The sequence below is a fragment of the Osmia bicornis genome, chromosome 1, assembly GCF_907164935.1.
Source record: "Osmia bicornis bicornis chromosome 1, iOsmBic2.1, whole genome shotgun sequence".
Taxonomy (NCBI): domain Eukaryota; kingdom Metazoa; phylum Arthropoda; class Insecta; order Hymenoptera; family Megachilidae; genus Osmia; species Osmia bicornis.
This window is the reverse complement of record NC_060216.1, coordinates 7,583,558-7,600,083: the sequence shown is the minus strand read 5'-3', so window position 1 is coordinate 7,600,083 and position 16,526 is coordinate 7,583,558. Positions and strand designations below refer to the sequence as shown.

Sequence of the window (16,526 nt, the reverse complement as noted above, 5' to 3'; positions counted from 1 at the left end):
CGCGCGAATTCATTCCAATTTTACGTTCTCCAATTAATATTCCACGGGATAATAAAACTCGACGGCGGGAAATACGTACGAAATGAACGCATTCCAGGCATTAACGTGAGCATTTATCACCTGATTTTCAACTTGTAACGATCGTTCCGGATAATATGGAAACTATTCAACGATTTTTCTAGAGGGGATCTCTGTTTGTAATAGACGGTAAGAAGTAATCTCGAGTATATACGATTACAGTTTCGCACGTTTTCCCGATGCAAATTATTCGACGCGATATAGGGAGATGGTAAATGGAGGATCGTTGTAAACGTCTCATTCGGATTTGCGAGATTAATACAACAGCTCGTACGTGTATGCGTCGCGTACACGAACGTGATACGTGCAATGCTTTGTATACCACAAAGTATTAAAAGTTCCCTGTCTGCTTTGCATTCACGTACCTATGCTCTCCGCGTTAAGAACGCTTTTAATGTTTCGAGTTGTATTAATCGCGACCATTTCCCGTTTTCGTGCGACGCGTGCAAATGCGAGTACTGAAATTTCCCGTCAACCATCCCCGCGTCGATATTTGATCGCGATACATCGCGACTATCAAGCGTGTCGAAGGTTTTACGGAACGTTTTATGGGCAGCATTCGAGGCGGATGTCTCTCGAGAATTTCAAGGATCATCGTGGACTGTTTACGCCTTCGATGATACCGAAATTCAAATCGAATCGCTTTATGCTTTTCTAAAAGCCATGCACCAAGTTCGGGATAATAAACTCGGGACAAAGAACATCGTTTATTGCGTCAACGTTACCCATTGATCGCGGGGTGGTTTCATGAACAACAACAGCGATCCTCGTGTCGCCAAGTTTTGGCGGGCACACCTAAAACGCACTCGAAAACAAAACGGGTCGGGTCATCGAGTTCGTACAATGTTACCTCTATTGGCCAGTAATTATTAAGAAAAGTTTCAGCCCTAGTTAGGTGCGAGGGTCGGCTGCACGAGATGCAGGACCGTAAAGGGGTGACTGGTGTGTCTGGAGAGAATGCGCAAGGGTGAAATTTCGCGCGTGCCCGCTTTTATATAGCCTCGCGCTTGCCAGATGCCGAAGACAGAAATTAACTTTTGTTACGTGGTTGCACACGTGAAATTTCCCATAACGCCACCAAGCAAAGCTTCTCCCTCGGGCAAACCTTCCGTTCCGTCCTTCTCGTCCAACGACCTACGATATTTCTCGACCAAACACAGCAAGGCGCAACAAACATCACGTTTTCGTTTTGCAACCCGACGAAACGATTTTACAGAAGAATACGAGGTTATGGTATTGAAAATATTCCTGCTAGTTGGACACGGTATGTAGTTATCAGAGAGAAAGAGTATTTGAAACATTCTTCTTGGAAATAAGTTCAGAGGTCAGTTTGATTTACAGGGGACGTTCAGATTTTAATAAAACTTTTATTGTTTTTTTTTTTTTTTATTGGCGATCATCAATATCCGGAGGGTAGAAACATTCCTTCACAGCTGGGGTTTTCAATCATATTCGAGAGAAATATTTTGGAAAACATTTGTTATGGAGGAAAAATTTAAATCCCTTTTCACAAAAATTTATATTAAACCAGTACTAATAACACAGATATATTGGAATTCTTTATTCCACCTTTGTAACATATATTTGATCGTTTACGATAAAGTTGACCTAAATAATACATATTTTCGGAATGTATTCATTTTACTTTCACTCGATTGCTCCACTCGGAATTTTACCAAACAATCGATGTTGGACCGAAACAAAAGTACCTTACTTTTAAAGTACTTGAAATTGGAGTAGTCCCCAAATTCGAACCGTTTGTATTGTTAAAATTCCTTCGTTCGATCGATTGTCGATGCGATTCATAGCGCGAAAGGATGTTATTGTTCAGTGGAAAATAATCTTAGGGGTAGCATTTGACGGTGAGGATTCTTTCTTTTCGAAAAGCACGCGAAGCCCGACTATCTGGCCGATAATTATCGGTCGGCTCGCCTTTCGTTTCACCCCTTGACATCCTTTTCTGGGGTGAAGCGATGGCGCGAGATTGGAGTCAGGACAAAACAGGTCTGTACGTAGTCGTTGGAGGGACAGAGCTGGAAAGCGTTGGTAGTGGTTGAGATGGAATAGGGGGTGGGAGCAGTGCAGAGGGGCGGAATTTCGCGCGTGCTCCGCTTCAACCCCCTCGATTGCCGCCACCGGTGGTGCTGCTGCTGGTGCTGCTGCTGCTGCTGCTGCTGCTGGATGCTGAGGGTAGCTGGACCGCGCGCGTGAGGTGTCAGTTCTGCGCGCGACCTCTCCCCCGAACGTGTCAACCTACTCGCGACCTACTCCAAGGTGTTTGCCGAAGTCTCGTGCAACTGACGTGTCTCTCCTCTCGCGTTACTTTTTCTTATTCTCTCTCTCGCTATCTGTCTCCGTTTTCGCTTCTTTTGTCTGTTGTTTCAAAGAGGAGCACCTAAGTGAAACGGTCGGTTTCTTTTCGAAAGGAAGAACCGGAAGTCCATCTGGCACGTGACACGCTTCAGCAGCATTATCATGTTCGTCGGGATGTCCAGAGGCAACAATGTACGTGAACACGTTTCTATTGCGACCACGCGAATTATTGCATTCTTCTATATGGTTGTCTTGAAATTTTTCATAACTTTTTTATTTCTGTTCTTCGACCACGACGAAAGAGTGGATTCGGGGTTCGTTTTCCTTTTGCCGGATATCGGATCAATCCCTCTCGAACGAACGTTTTCCATAAAACGTAAACGTTTACTAATGACGCACGCAGACAACGAAGCGCATTCGAGCCGGTTGGAATTTCGCTCGTTTATCTTGGTTCCAGCTCGTGGAGTTTCGCGAACGAAGCGCGCGTTATCAACGCCACGTAAACGGCCGTGATAACCGATTCGCGGTTCGTGTATACGAGTCACGGTTCACCTGCGTCCGACAATACGAAATCGTTGTATCGTGATCTCTCGACGAGCAACGGGCATCCTGCGTTTTTCTACGGAAGTTACCCGTTCGATCGTGATCGATCGGCCGGCTAGCGATCGTTTCAATTTACCATCCCTCTCGCTTTTTTCCAACGCGATCTAATATGTTCATTTTTTCCCTCCCGGTTAAGTTTGAACGTTGAAATATCACCGCTCGGTCGCGTTTACTCGGCATCTCGTATCGGCGATGCATCATTGTCGCATTCCATCTATTTTCGTCGGAACGCTGAAATTCTTGTAAAGAATGGAGAATGTTCGTAGGCAGATGCGAAAGGTATATATCGTCGAAGCTAGTTCCTCAGGTGGCGATAATTCATCAGGGTCGAGTAACTTGGCGGCTCTCGGATGATTAATTAACGTCAGACTCAGTAGCCTCTGGCGTGAGGATCGTTTTTCTTTTCTCTAATAGTCAAAAATGCTTCTCTTGACGATTCTCATAGCATTATAAGACCTTTTTTCTTTCACCTTCCTGGAGTTTTCTACTAAGTCACGCTTTAAATCCTGTCGTTTACCTAGTCGTTTCTCTTCCAAGCATTTTCATCGAAGAAAATTTCTGTCCGCCTCGCGTTTTTATAATTTATTTCTTCGCTCGCGCAAAATGTGCTTTATTGTTTGCATAGTTGACTGATATCGTCGTTTATTTCAAGTTTTTTAATTCACTGAATATTTTCACCGTGTACACCGGAGGAGAACGAGTGAAAACATACTAGAACGTGATCCTCGGAAGGGAATCAATTTCCTTCGAGCCTGTGAGTTTCTGTGAATCGAATTTCCTCCGTATTTCGTTACACTCGTTTTAACCCCGCCAACTTCGAACCGATAAATCGTCACTGTCGTAAGTGAAACGTTCTGTCGCAGAAGCATCGAGAAGTTGTAAAACACTTGGCGAATGATAATAGAAGTGACGTGTCGTAACGATACGCGATGATGATCGTTAATTTCGTCACTCTTCACTCGACTCTGAACACGCTTTCCGATAACCAAACCGTTTCGATTGTTTGCTCGCGTTCTGCAAGCGTGCAATTATGTAAATGAAGGGTAAGAGCTACGCGGGTATTAATGACGTGAACGGTAGAATAGTTACACGTGTAAAATTCACGATTAACCGGACTAATAAAGTTACCATTACCATCTCGAAGAAAATGTTGACGGATTTTCTTGCGAATTTCTTTCGCAAAAATTCAACAGTTTGCTTTAATACAACGTGCAACGAATTTACAGTACCTATATTCCGATATAGCAGTCTGAAGGGAGCTCTCAGGAAGGTTACTTAAATTAATTTTCTCGTCGAAAAGCGTTTCCCTCCGGAGATAATTCCACGTCACGTCCCACGAACAGTCGTCCAGTTAAGTGTCCTTAATTGAAAACGCGTAAATCCTGAAACGGGCGCGAACGACACCTAATCCTATTCCGGCTGATCCTCGTAGACAAGCGTGGGCAATTTTCTTTTAATCGAAACCCGTCCCAGTGGTATACCCATCGGTAGATGCATTTAAACGAAGAAAGCGAGAAATGAGCGAGACGAGTCGAGCGAGAAAAGAATTTCACCCTCTTATTCGTCGACTTATAAGAAGCGACAGTCTTCTTTTCAGTGTTAAATCCTCGTTCGACCCTCCTATTTATTTCCACTCAATTTCGTCGGGAACGTTTCGTTAGAATCTTAACTGGATGATTCGCGATTTTCATTACGTCAGCATCATTCGAACGACTATCACCGATACCGCGATATCCAAGGGAAGGAGGCGCAACGATTCTTTTGAGAAATTTTCCTTTTCAAATGCTCGTAAAAGTTCATTAAAAGAGACAATGCATTTTTCTCTCTCGGTCCTTCATTTTTTGTATCTTTATCTACAGAATAAATCCACGCACCCTATACAACCAGACGTCCGATCTGTTCGATAGTCATTAATATTCTCATCGATCCTCCGTTGACCCATTATTCCTGCGACTCTTATCAGCCAGTGGTCGCTCGAAAGTGTCTCGTCGTCGTCAGACAATCGCGGCAACGTAATTACTAGGGGCCACGGGTTAATTAATCGTCTGATTGCGACGTCAAACAACGGGGCTCGAATTCGCGATGAATTCGGGCAACAGTTGCAAAACGAAAGAGACAAAAGGGAAAGAAAATAAAAAAAAGAGGAAAGTGCGAGCGGTAGTAGATGCGAATAAAAGCTTTCGATGGGGACGATCAATGTTACATTCGAGGGGCGAGACTCTCTTAAAACGTCGTGCGTCGAGTGAATCGCTAGTAAAATGTAGGTCGAGCGAAATTACATGTCACTTCTTATTACTCCCGTCGAACGAACCTCGGTGTACATGAAGCTTTATACATGCACGCTCAGTAACTAACTCGTCGAAGCGGCGCGGCGAGGCAAAGATCGAAATAAATAGCCGTCGAGCGTAGCAGTTTCCGAAGCTCCATTTCAATCGCGAAATTGACGCGCAAATCACTTTTCGACGTTCGATACGCAAATTCGAATTATGAACGTTCCTCCGTTAGATCGCATCGCCGTACTTTTCACCTTCTTTCTCCTTTTTTCTCCCGCCATTTTAACGCTGATGCAAGAAACGATTCGCGATACGACAAGGCGTTCTACTATTTCACGCATCGATCCAACGATTTACCACGAACGATCCTATTCGCCGCAACGAATCGCGCAATGTTTGCACCGTTCCAGCACCGCAAATATTTCATACGCCCCAGTAGAATTATTGTTTACCGTGGATCAATATTTTCGCGTAACAGCTTAAACAGTTTCCTGGTTAATCATTATATTTGTACGCGTTAACGCGATGAAACGTTAACGAGTTATTGGAACGTGCATTTGCGATGCATGTGCGATCACCCGGCTGTGATGAGTATTTTTTATCAAATAAATGATAGGAATTTACTTTTTTATTTAGTACATTTTCTTAATTAAATTTCAACCAACACACGTTTCTTACCCTCAGACATTTGATCTTACCAATGCAATTCAAGACACTTCGTTTTCACCGAAAACTTCATTAACATTAATTAGATTATTCGTGAGAAACCCTCGCAGCCACAATTTCGAGTGCACTTTCACGCTCTGAAAATTCGTAACAGATTTGCTCTCTGTACGTCAGAGTAATTTAAGGACGAGTATTCAAAGTAGCTTTCCAAATGATGCGGACAGTGATTAAAGAGCTCCTTCGAATATCAGACGCAGATCATCGGTTTAATCTCGCTTGCAGTACGCTTAATCCTTCTATCTTCGTCGTGAACTGTAATCTCGACGGTCAAGCGAGTGCAAGTTGCAGTAAACCGGGCGAAGTCGTAAAATAAACACGCGAAGGGAAAGAACGGACTTCTCCGGTGGTCGTAAATCGGTGCCAGCTCGAAACTCCCCTCGTCGTTTTGTTAACTTTCGCCGAAACTATTTCTACCGACGCGGACAGACGCGACGCTTGAAAAGTGGCGAACCATCGTGCGATGGCTGGTGGTGGTGGTTCGAAGAGTTAAAGGACATTACATAGTACGCTCAACAAAAGTTTTCCGTGCGGTATGCAGAGTGGACACTGCTCAATTCCTGCTTGGTCCTTGAAATTTACATCCGTCTCGTAGGAATATATATACGTACACACCGCTATTTTCCGTTTTCCCCCCTTAACCTTTCCGCTTCCACCCGTTGCTCACGTATTTTCCTGCCTTGGAGAATAGCAGGTGAGTTTACTCGGACCAACTTACGCCATTTGCCATTGCTCTCTCTATCTCTCTCTCTTTCGGTATGTCCGTTTGGTCCCGAGTATAGTCGTTCTTTAGTCTGGAAAGTTGCTGGCCATCTCGAAAGTAAGCCTGCAAAACAACCGGCCCCTACCAAGTACACGTGCGTATAATCGACCTCTCCTCTTCAAGTCTGTTTTCCTTTTGTCGGGGGAGGGAGGAAAAAAGTCGCTGAAACCTGCCGAAAAGTTGGAACGATCTTCGACGCGGATAGTAAACATCCACGTTGCTAGCTGTTCGTTCTTGTTTGCTCTGACGATAAGGTCAGAGCTCGTTATCGTCGCCTGTATTTAATTAAAAAGGAACCGTGTTTCGATTCAACTGTGACCGCAATTTGCATCGAAAGTAACGAAAAGAAACTCTTGGTTCATCGAGCTCTGGTACACGGCTAATTTGAATAGAGAATTTCATTTGAGAGATGGTTATCATAGAAATTGGTAGATACTTATATTTCTGGTATCTGCAGCGTTCGCGTAGCGTGTTAGAGCGAGAAGAATTTTTCGGCTTTGGCATTGCACTCGAGCTTCGAGATGCTGACCGAACAGGACGAACGATGTCTTCGAGGATCGAGCGGGAGACAGAAGGGTGGAGTGGCGACGGCAACGTCAGAAATACTTCTGAAAATCGCGATGAAATTTCGTCTTATCTGAGCAGCGGATAAGGGCGAAAAAGGGGGGGGCAAGGGTAGCGGCGGCTGCTGAAGCGGGAGTTCGCATTCCTCGGTATGCCTGGCATAACCGTCTTCGTTCTACGCAAAATTAACGAAGTTATTCAAGGAGATAGGGTAAAAGTTTCGTAACGGTTCGCCACGGAGTTTTGTAATTTGCGTTATTGTCGAACACGCCCGAGAAGTCGAAAAACCGAGATAGAAGAGTGCACAACTGTCGAGTCGACGAGAGATTGGTCGAAACGAACCACTCTGTCCGTTTTTCTGTTACGGTGCATGCTCGTGATCGATTCGAAACGTCGATCGGTCGGAAATTCTTCGTACGAGCGGTTGCTCCGGGCGTTGCTTCGTCGAACACGTTCGAAACGAACGACACCGATGTCTCAGCTACTTTGACACGCTCACTGTCTGGAAATTCATCCAAGTTTCCGAAGCGGGAATCTCTTTCCTCGACGTTTCATGCCGTTTAGCCGCATAATGGACCGCGTTCGTGGCACGCGTCCTCCTTCAAACCATACATAACGTTACCGTAACACGTTCGAAGGGGTTCGGCCTCTTCAAACAGTACAATTAAGTACGAAAACTTGTTTACGGATTCTGCGAATCGCGAGCCAAAGTAGTCTCGAATTAATCTATTAAACAACGAAACAGCATTGGTTCGTTGACCGTTCGAATCGAGCGAAGCTTTTCTAATTACACATTCAACATCGCGGCAGGTCGAGTGCAGTCAAGCTGTGTTTATTTAAGCTCCGTTTGTCGGAGTGAAAGTTTATCGAAAGCTCGGTTAACCGGATCCACTATTAAGCTTTGATTGTTATTATTATTTAGTACATGGTAATACGAAATAATTAAATTTCATGCTCGAATTGGAGCAAGAAATTACAGTAATTGAACGGATTATTACGATCCCTTTGAAATCTCCACGATCGATATTGAAACTAAAATCGTCCCATCCCTCTTGGTGTTCAAATAATTAGAGTTCCATGTGATTGTACGTCATAAATCGCATCGCAACGACACTGTACGGGACGTTAGGTTGCGTGGTAATCGATAAGCCGGGCAAACAATATCGGAAAGCCATGAGAACGTACGAAGTTTCCATCATCAGCTTGTACAACACGTGCACGATACGCTCGCAATTAAACTCGCTATAGAGTAAGATGGCAGCCAGGGTTTAGCGTAACGTGGCACGGTCTCATAGTACCGGCTCGGCGTCCTTAGAGCGACATACCGCGTCGGTAATATAGCATAGCACCGTGGCATAATGCAGTAATAATAAACTCGTATTAGACGTCGTTCTACGGTCTAGCTCTCTAGAGTATACGCATCCGCGATATAGCATTATCGGCTTTCTGGCCATAGGTCCGCTATATCGTATTCTATCCGTTAAGCCGTACGCTTTCCTCGCGCGCAGGCCCTCATTATCTCAACACAATGAATGCTGCCGGCCGTCCGGTATTGGCATTTGCGGGAATTCCAATAGAATTTAATTGGAGAAGATTGAGCAGATGTACGTGGCCGTGTGCATACGTGTGAGCACGTACGAGCACACACCAACTATACCGTGCACGGTTCTCGAGTTAAAAACAACCGATTGCCTGGCTGTTTGCCGCGCTCATTGTCCATTCATCCCTCGCTATTTCTCTCGCGTTTGCCGTCGTTAATAGGCAAGGTTATGGTCATTTCGCTGCGAGACCAGCAGTTTTAGCCAGACTCCGTGAACGAGCCACGTCAACACCCGGAGTTCCCGAATACACACCGCTCGAAGCATTAGCCAGAGCAGTTTAACTTTGCTAATCGCGCCAGAACTACTGCCTTCCGTGCGCCGCTGCTGGCATCGACTCTTCCCCGTTGTGTTTCCATTTGCAACTGGCTGCACAGGAAACCAGGTTAGCCGAACTCTGCCAGCCAAATTGCTTCCTCCCTCGTCTTCGTTACGAACCGTCAACACGATTGTTTCTTCGACAAGAATTTATATCTGTGCCGAACAGAAGGATCTATTCCATTGGTGTGGATTCGATCGGCACCAGTTCGCGAAATCTATGGAGATGTTTCGTGGAGGGCGAAATACGGATCAAACCGTGTATGTACGCACATTGTCTTCCTTCCTTTCGCCACACCTCCGGGGGATACAACGTTTACGGGGACAATACCGATTTTCTCGCCGGAGGATGGCCATTGTTCCGCTGCTTGGTTTTCAATGGGTGAAAATTTCACGCGTTGGGGAACAAAACGATGTAACTGGCTTCGAATTCGAATCGTTCGGTTAAGACGACGTTTTCCAGTTGCTTTGTTCTCTAACGAAATTTCGATGTAATTGATGAAATTACGGAAGATCGTAATTTGGAACGGTTCTTGGTCCAATAAACAAGCAGAATCGCATTCATAGAGAACGTTCCGTTGGTGTTTACATTCCTCTTAGCCGATTTATAGTCGGCGTTCGAAGTTCGGTGTTCGCAGAAACAAAAATGGCTTAATCCACGATGTACCGGTTCCGCGACGGGCCATTTGCAATTGAGATGGAAACGAACGAATATGCAATTCCTCCGCCATATCCTTCCGACAAGGGAATAAAATAATGGAAACGGATCGGTCTGCCTTTGTCAGGTTCGGTTTTCGTTGGCGTTCGAGCTTTTTCAAACCGGTCAATTCTGTATTTACGTTGGTACAGATTTACAGGGCCCTTTTTACATTAATTGCATAGAGGCGGGACGCACAATCAGTTTCAGGAATTTAATTTGTTTTCAATTTGCCCGCCGGACGCGAGGCAAATAAAGGACTAGCCAGTGGAACGAGAACACATGCTCGTCTCGCATTTAACTCGAGCAAAGTATAGACGTGTTTGCGTGTAATCGTTCGCATTGCATTGTACCGCCTCGACGGGTTAAAAGTGTTCCCTGTAACATGTATCGGGCCACGGTTTTGGCCGGTGGCACCGATCGATATATCGGAATGGATATAACGCGGCCCATACTTCACTTCGGTTATAACGTAATCCTTTAATTCGCGCCAATATAAATTAGAATAAGCTTCGGCCTGTCCGACGGATATTCCAGCTCCTCTGAAAATTTTCAACGAACCCCGTGCATCGTGCTCGAGTATTCTGTCACGGCTGCGAATTATGATTGGTTACTCTTCGGAGTGTACAGTGTGTAAAATGCATTGAACCCGAGCAAAGATAAACCGGTGAACGCTGACGCAGCTATGATATAAAGTTTAATAAATTCATCGTCGATCGTCAGGAGGTCGAGGAAACGTTTTGCATTTTCTAGCGCGATAGATTAACATTCGAACAACTGAAGCTGAAAAGAAAAAAAATGACAGATTCGAAATTGCTATGCATTTATTATCAGCTATCGTCACAAAAGATGATTACGAAGTTTAAAAAAAAACCCCCAAAAAAACGAGCGAGGTGTTTCGCGCGCCAACATCAAGCTCGTAAATAACTTTTGAGCCTTTTAAGTGGATTTTCATTTCCCTCGTAGACCTTCGCGCCACTCGACAGTTATAACGGGTACGCGAGCGGAATGAGCTTGGTCCTTTTCGTAGTAGCACGGGTTCGAGGATCCTCCGTGCAGAGTGTTCCGATAATTGTAAATTACGAGACGGTCCAGTCGCTTAGAGGAACGCGTCTTTTCGTTCTCCACGAACGTATAGGGAAATCGTTCAATACGCTCGATAATAAATTTCTCTGGACGTAAAATCCTGCAGTAGAAGGCATTTTTTTTATTTCTCTTTTATTTTTTTCGAAATATGATCTATCACGTGCGTGAACTGGCGAACAAAAAGAGCAGTAAATAACTCATTTCGCTTTTGACGTTTCATTCTTTCGCGCAGGCACGTATCGACGCGGCCCGATCTTTCATGCAATATTCAAACACAGCGTCGAAACACGATTTATCTCGGCAAGGAACGACGGAAAATTATTTTTCCTGAATGCAAGGTCCTCCGCGTGAAACGACTCGGTTGGTTATCGATTTAAACGTTTTACTACCTTCATAATCCGTCGTGGTTTCAAAGAGAAACCGAAAGAATGGAGGAGAGAAAGAGAGAGAGAGTTGAAAGTGGATGATCCTCTTCGCGTGCATAAACCACCTTAATGCACCTACCACGCGAGTACATCATCATTCCCTGCAAATGACATGCCGTCCGTTCATTTTTCTTTTATCCACATTTTGTCCATTGTAACCGCGCAACAAAGGTGTCGTAACGATTTAATAGAAAGGATCCTCGCATCTTCTTTCGGCCACAGCTTCTCCTCTCGTCACGAGTCATCTTCCACGCTCGATCCTATCATTTGACGCGTTTCATCGTCGTTTATTGTTGCCGTAACGATGCCGCGGGTAACAAAGAAAAACGAGCATTTCGAGTGTCTCGAACACGCTTAATATTCGATTGATCATTTACGCGGTTGTCATTATTAATCCGTCTGTACGTCGATGTTACTTTGACACGAAATACCTTTGAAATCGAGCACCGAATTACTTTTTCGCATCTAACGTTTACCATTAAATTCGAAAGTTCGAACCATGGGATTTCACGCGAATCGAAATAGCAGGAAATCTATAATCGATAAAATCGTCAGGTTGATTTTCAACAGTGTTTTAATGAACCATCAAAATTGATTATTGGACATAACGCTACACCGTGAATATACTACTACGGTTTCAATGAAAGCAGCATTTGAGTCGGGTTAAAAGACCTCATACCTCTTCGCGTACATAAACCGCCTTAATGCACCCTCGGTAGCAGGCCATTACACCACGTGCACCCCCTTCGCCTCTGCGCGCACCCTCTCGTCTTCTCGCTGACTTGCGCTACGCGTTCACACATTTATAGAGAGCGGCGAGCTCGCACACATTAGCCCGTCCATTGATACGGGCGAACGTACACGAGCGCGAACCATACCATCACTCTACCACCATTCAACTTCCCCTTAACGCATATTTACGCTGTATCGACCGGCTAGTGGGCGAAATTTACGCTACCAGCAGCGATACATTATTTCCTCGAACATTAGCGTACTGACATTATTACGTTCTCCGGGGATCGAGCGCGACTTCCGCTTTAATGGATCGCCGTGTTTCCGTACGAAACAGAATGAAATAAAAAAAAAAAGTCTTTCAATCGGCGTCCAGCGTTGAAACTATTTTCACATTTCTGTCTCGGCTAAAGTTTGTGGATACTTTTCTCGTTCGTGCCGTGTAACAGTACGAGTAAAAAATTACTTTTCCATTTGAACACCCTACTTTCTTGTACCTACTTTCTCTCTTCTGACCGACACTTTGAAAGCTCCGCCGGCATCGATAGTGACGGATAGTCTATAGAGGTCCTGTTCGTTCCTCGAATGGGTATACACGTCGATATATTTCATTCCTGACGGTGTATTTTTATCCATACCTTCGTCTGTAAATTTACCGCGAGATTGCGGCTCGGTTGTACCTGTGCTTTTCGGCTAGCAAGTGGCCTATTCTCGGCAACATATTCGACGGCATGCATATTCCACAATGCGAAAACTTGCAGCCATCGAATAAGCACGGTTGCATTGAAAAATTTTGTCATATACCTTGTACGAAGCTGGTGAAGATATTGCCCGTTCTTATTATTTCTTTGTCTAACGTTCCAAGCTGGCGTAGAAGAAATTTTCACCACCTGTACGATCAACATTTTCTTGTAACCTTTTTTCAACGATACAGAATTTCGTTTCCAGCTTTCGACCTATAAACGCTTCCGAAAGTTTCCCTCGTTTTTACGAGTTTCCTTAACGCAGACAAGAAATTCCGCCACGTTCGCGCGTGATTCGAAGAACGAAGCTAACGAGCTTACCTTCAGCTGATTGCCGTCGTTTCGAAAGCACCCTATTCGCGAGCTGCCAACGAGTAGCCGATTCGCTAAACTCCTGGCCGCTTTTACTCCTTAGATTCAAACACGAAATTATTCGCGGAAACAGAGAATCTTCCGTTTGTATTGCTTATCTCGTCGCGAGATTGGTAAGTCGTTCGCTTCAGTCGCATGGCAATTGAATCTCTTGGCCGATTATATTCGCGCCCACGCAGCTCGCCAAGGGATTTGAACTTTTACTTGAAAACTTCGTCGCACCACCCCGCTGCGAATAAACGAGCAGCTCGCGATAAATATTTTCTCGCGACGGCGAGTCGGGACGGGTTAATATTCCTTCAGTTTTCCTTATTACGCCGGGGACATTGTTACTGCGATGCAGCTACTTCGGAAAGTTCAGCAATGAATTAACTGGATGGATACTTACTTTCCAGTTACGCTATCGTTCGCCGTGCGACTGTTTAAGAGAAATACTTTTCCGCTTTCTCCTGATCGAAATCCTCTCGAATTTCTCGATAAAACGTTTTCCAGTAAAAATTTCCCAAGCCATTTTCATTTTCAAAATCAAATGGGCCGAATTCATATCCTCTTGAATCTCTGCCGGAACAATCTTCGTTTATACTACTTGGTTCTCTAATAATATCTAGTTCTAAAGGTTCCATACCGCTCGGAAACTTTCTCTGTTCTAATTGCCCATTCTTAAATGGTCCGACCAATGGTAGTTGCTATAAGAATCACGTAAAGTGACGTTTCGAGGATGCTCTACTAAAGTTCCTCTAACGTTCGTTATACTAACGAAAGCATACTGTTTACTCGGTCATCGTAATTAATAGTAAATAAATAATTACACGGGAAGAGACTTTGACCACTCTATACGATACTGTTACTTCTGCTTATAAATTCTGTTGCTATATTTTCTATGGAGAAGAAATAGACAATTTCACTATATACCCTGCAGCTTGCAAAACTGATATTCAAAGCGAAATGCAACGTTCCAGTGGATCCTATGGAGCTTGAAGTTACACATAGATATTTTCGCGTACAGATTTATTTTTATCTGAATTTCCTACTAGCCCGAAATTTAACGAGGATTTTACTTCATAAAAAGCGACAGGAGCTCGATTCGATAATGACGTTTATCGTATTACATTAATGTTCACTTTTTTGTCGTTTTTCTAGCGGATTTCATTATTAAAATGCAAAACAGTGGCTAGCAGAAGAGGGAAAAATCATTCTCTCATAGAGCGTGAATGTTCAAACACTCTGTCGACATAGAAGAGGTTCGGTTTATTATTTGCACAGGTGGATTGATAAAAACCGCAGTATCTTTGATATGGCGCTGATCGAGCAGAATTTTCACATTTTTCACAAAATTTCGTCTTGTGGTCGACCTCGCTGTATCGAGTTGGAGTTTACATTTTTGGTAACGTGTTTCGGGTCTGACCGTCGCGACGTCAAGACATCCCCGAGGGTACAATGAGGGTTCCGTATTTTCAGGATAGCCTGGCAACGGGACGATAAAGTGAAACGGTGCGGATTCTTCGTGAATGGCCCAGGGTCGGTTACTGCCGCCGCCATTCGGCCGGTCATCTCGCTCGCTGTAAAAATATCTTTAACCAGCACCGTAAACCGGACATTTTTTATAACCATTAGGTATGTGCGTATCGTCGCTTAAGTATGAAATTCGAAGGACTTCTAAGTGTCCTATGATAATAAAATGAGATTTTCATCGTTTAATTGAATTGAATTGAAAAAAATAACAGTGCGTCTGCTCGACCAGCTTAAAAGTGAATTAAGGTTTGATAAAGTGTACCGAGGCTTCATAGAAACGTAGATTACAGGTAGTACAAAAGCCTGCGTTGTGTAGGCAATGGCGCACGTTCCATGCGTAGAAGCATGCACGCTAGAGACTCGGCGAGTCGATTCACGTTCCGTAAACGAGCCATCACGCGCATTGCCGTCGCGTTCCAATACCTAAGTCATAATTTTAATGAAATTCCTGGCTGCATCGTAGTCTCCGAATTTCAATTCACTATAAATAACAGGTCACCCAGACGCCGTAGAAAATGCCTGGATCTCTGGTACACGGCAGCCCCGCAGCCGATATATTATTTTGCTCGGTCGGGGAAACGCGGTCAAACGCGGCGTGCACGACGGCGAAAGAACAGCGAAAAGAAAAAAAACTTAGTGAAAATGAGAATAACACGAAAGTATTTCAGAGAATGAAAATTCCCTAGTAGATAATGGGAATTTTTCACGGTAAAGAATTCTTTCATGTCTTGGGCGTAGTGTGCGGTACACCTTGCACGCGGTACCTTCGAATATGCATCGACAATTTTAATTAACCGATCGATCGCGTTCCCGATCATAATGAATAGAATTTTGTACGAGGCATGTGTGTACATACGCATTGGGTAGGAATCAACATCTCACACGAATAAATCGACACGGACGTGGCCGTTTTCCCATGGTGGGAGCATCGGTGCGCGTGATTAGCAGGCAGGAGTAATTTATTTATTAATCGTACGAGCCCGGCTCGATCGAGTAACTCGGCTTGTTTTGCGATTAATTTCATGGAACTGATGCGAGCGTGTTCGCGTAATGTAATTACCAGGGTGTGTATTTGATACGCCAGTGCGAGAACATTTTCTCCGGCTGGCTTTCACGTTAATTAATACCGGTTCGTTCGCGGTAACGTTACAAGATTTATAGCGCACCAGAGCCGCAGAAATTTCCCTGACGCGGACGCGAAACGCCGCGCCTGGGTTCAAGGACCTTAATGCATCGGTAGCGACGCGTTATTCCGACGAATGCGCCCGCTGAAATGCGGTTCCACCAGCTGGTCGCCGAAAGTTTGTATTACCTTCGAAGCAACGTTCCGGGATTTTAACAGTCAAGAAGAACGCCCGGTAATTTCAAGGGCACTCAGCTTCAACTACGCGACCGCACTTTTCTCTGCCGTCCGGTAATTGAATATGCGATATTACATCTCCGCGTACACACCCTCGGCGAATAATGAAATCACGTAGTTACTAACTCGCGTTACTCGACGACCTACCATTATCGCTATTTGGCGCTGTTCGAATCGGCTGTTCCGATTAATTGTTATTTATGGAACATTGGGCAAGGATATTCGGATCTAATTGGAATACGTATCTGTTCGAATATGGAGTTCGATAATGGTACGTGGTACGAACCGAAACTCTAGATATTGCCGAAAATAAGCATTGGCTTATGGTTAGAAACGCTACTCGCGATAATATCCTCTCAATCTGTC

At 44.4% G+C, this 16,526-nt stretch overlaps 1 protein-coding gene across 12 annotated transcripts in view; it reads left to right on the top strand.

Moving 5' to 3' along the window:
* LOC114875474 (Down syndrome cell adhesion molecule-like protein Dscam2) overlaps positions 1-16,526 on the top strand; it is a 151,562-nt gene that overhangs the window by 39,868 nt on the left and 95,168 nt on the right. For 8 of the 12 annotated variants that reach the window (XM_046287930.1, XM_046287931.1, XM_046287923.1 and 5 more), the window contains exon 1: positions 2,322-2,583. The exons of 3 other annotated variants lie outside the window; for them this stretch is intronic. The gene's annotated coding sequence lies outside the window, so the exon portion shown is untranslated. Of the gene's footprint in view, positions 1-2,321; positions 2,584-9,264; positions 9,301-16,526 lie in introns of those variants that run through there. One more of the 12 variants, XM_046287922.1, reaches the window with a different exon arrangement.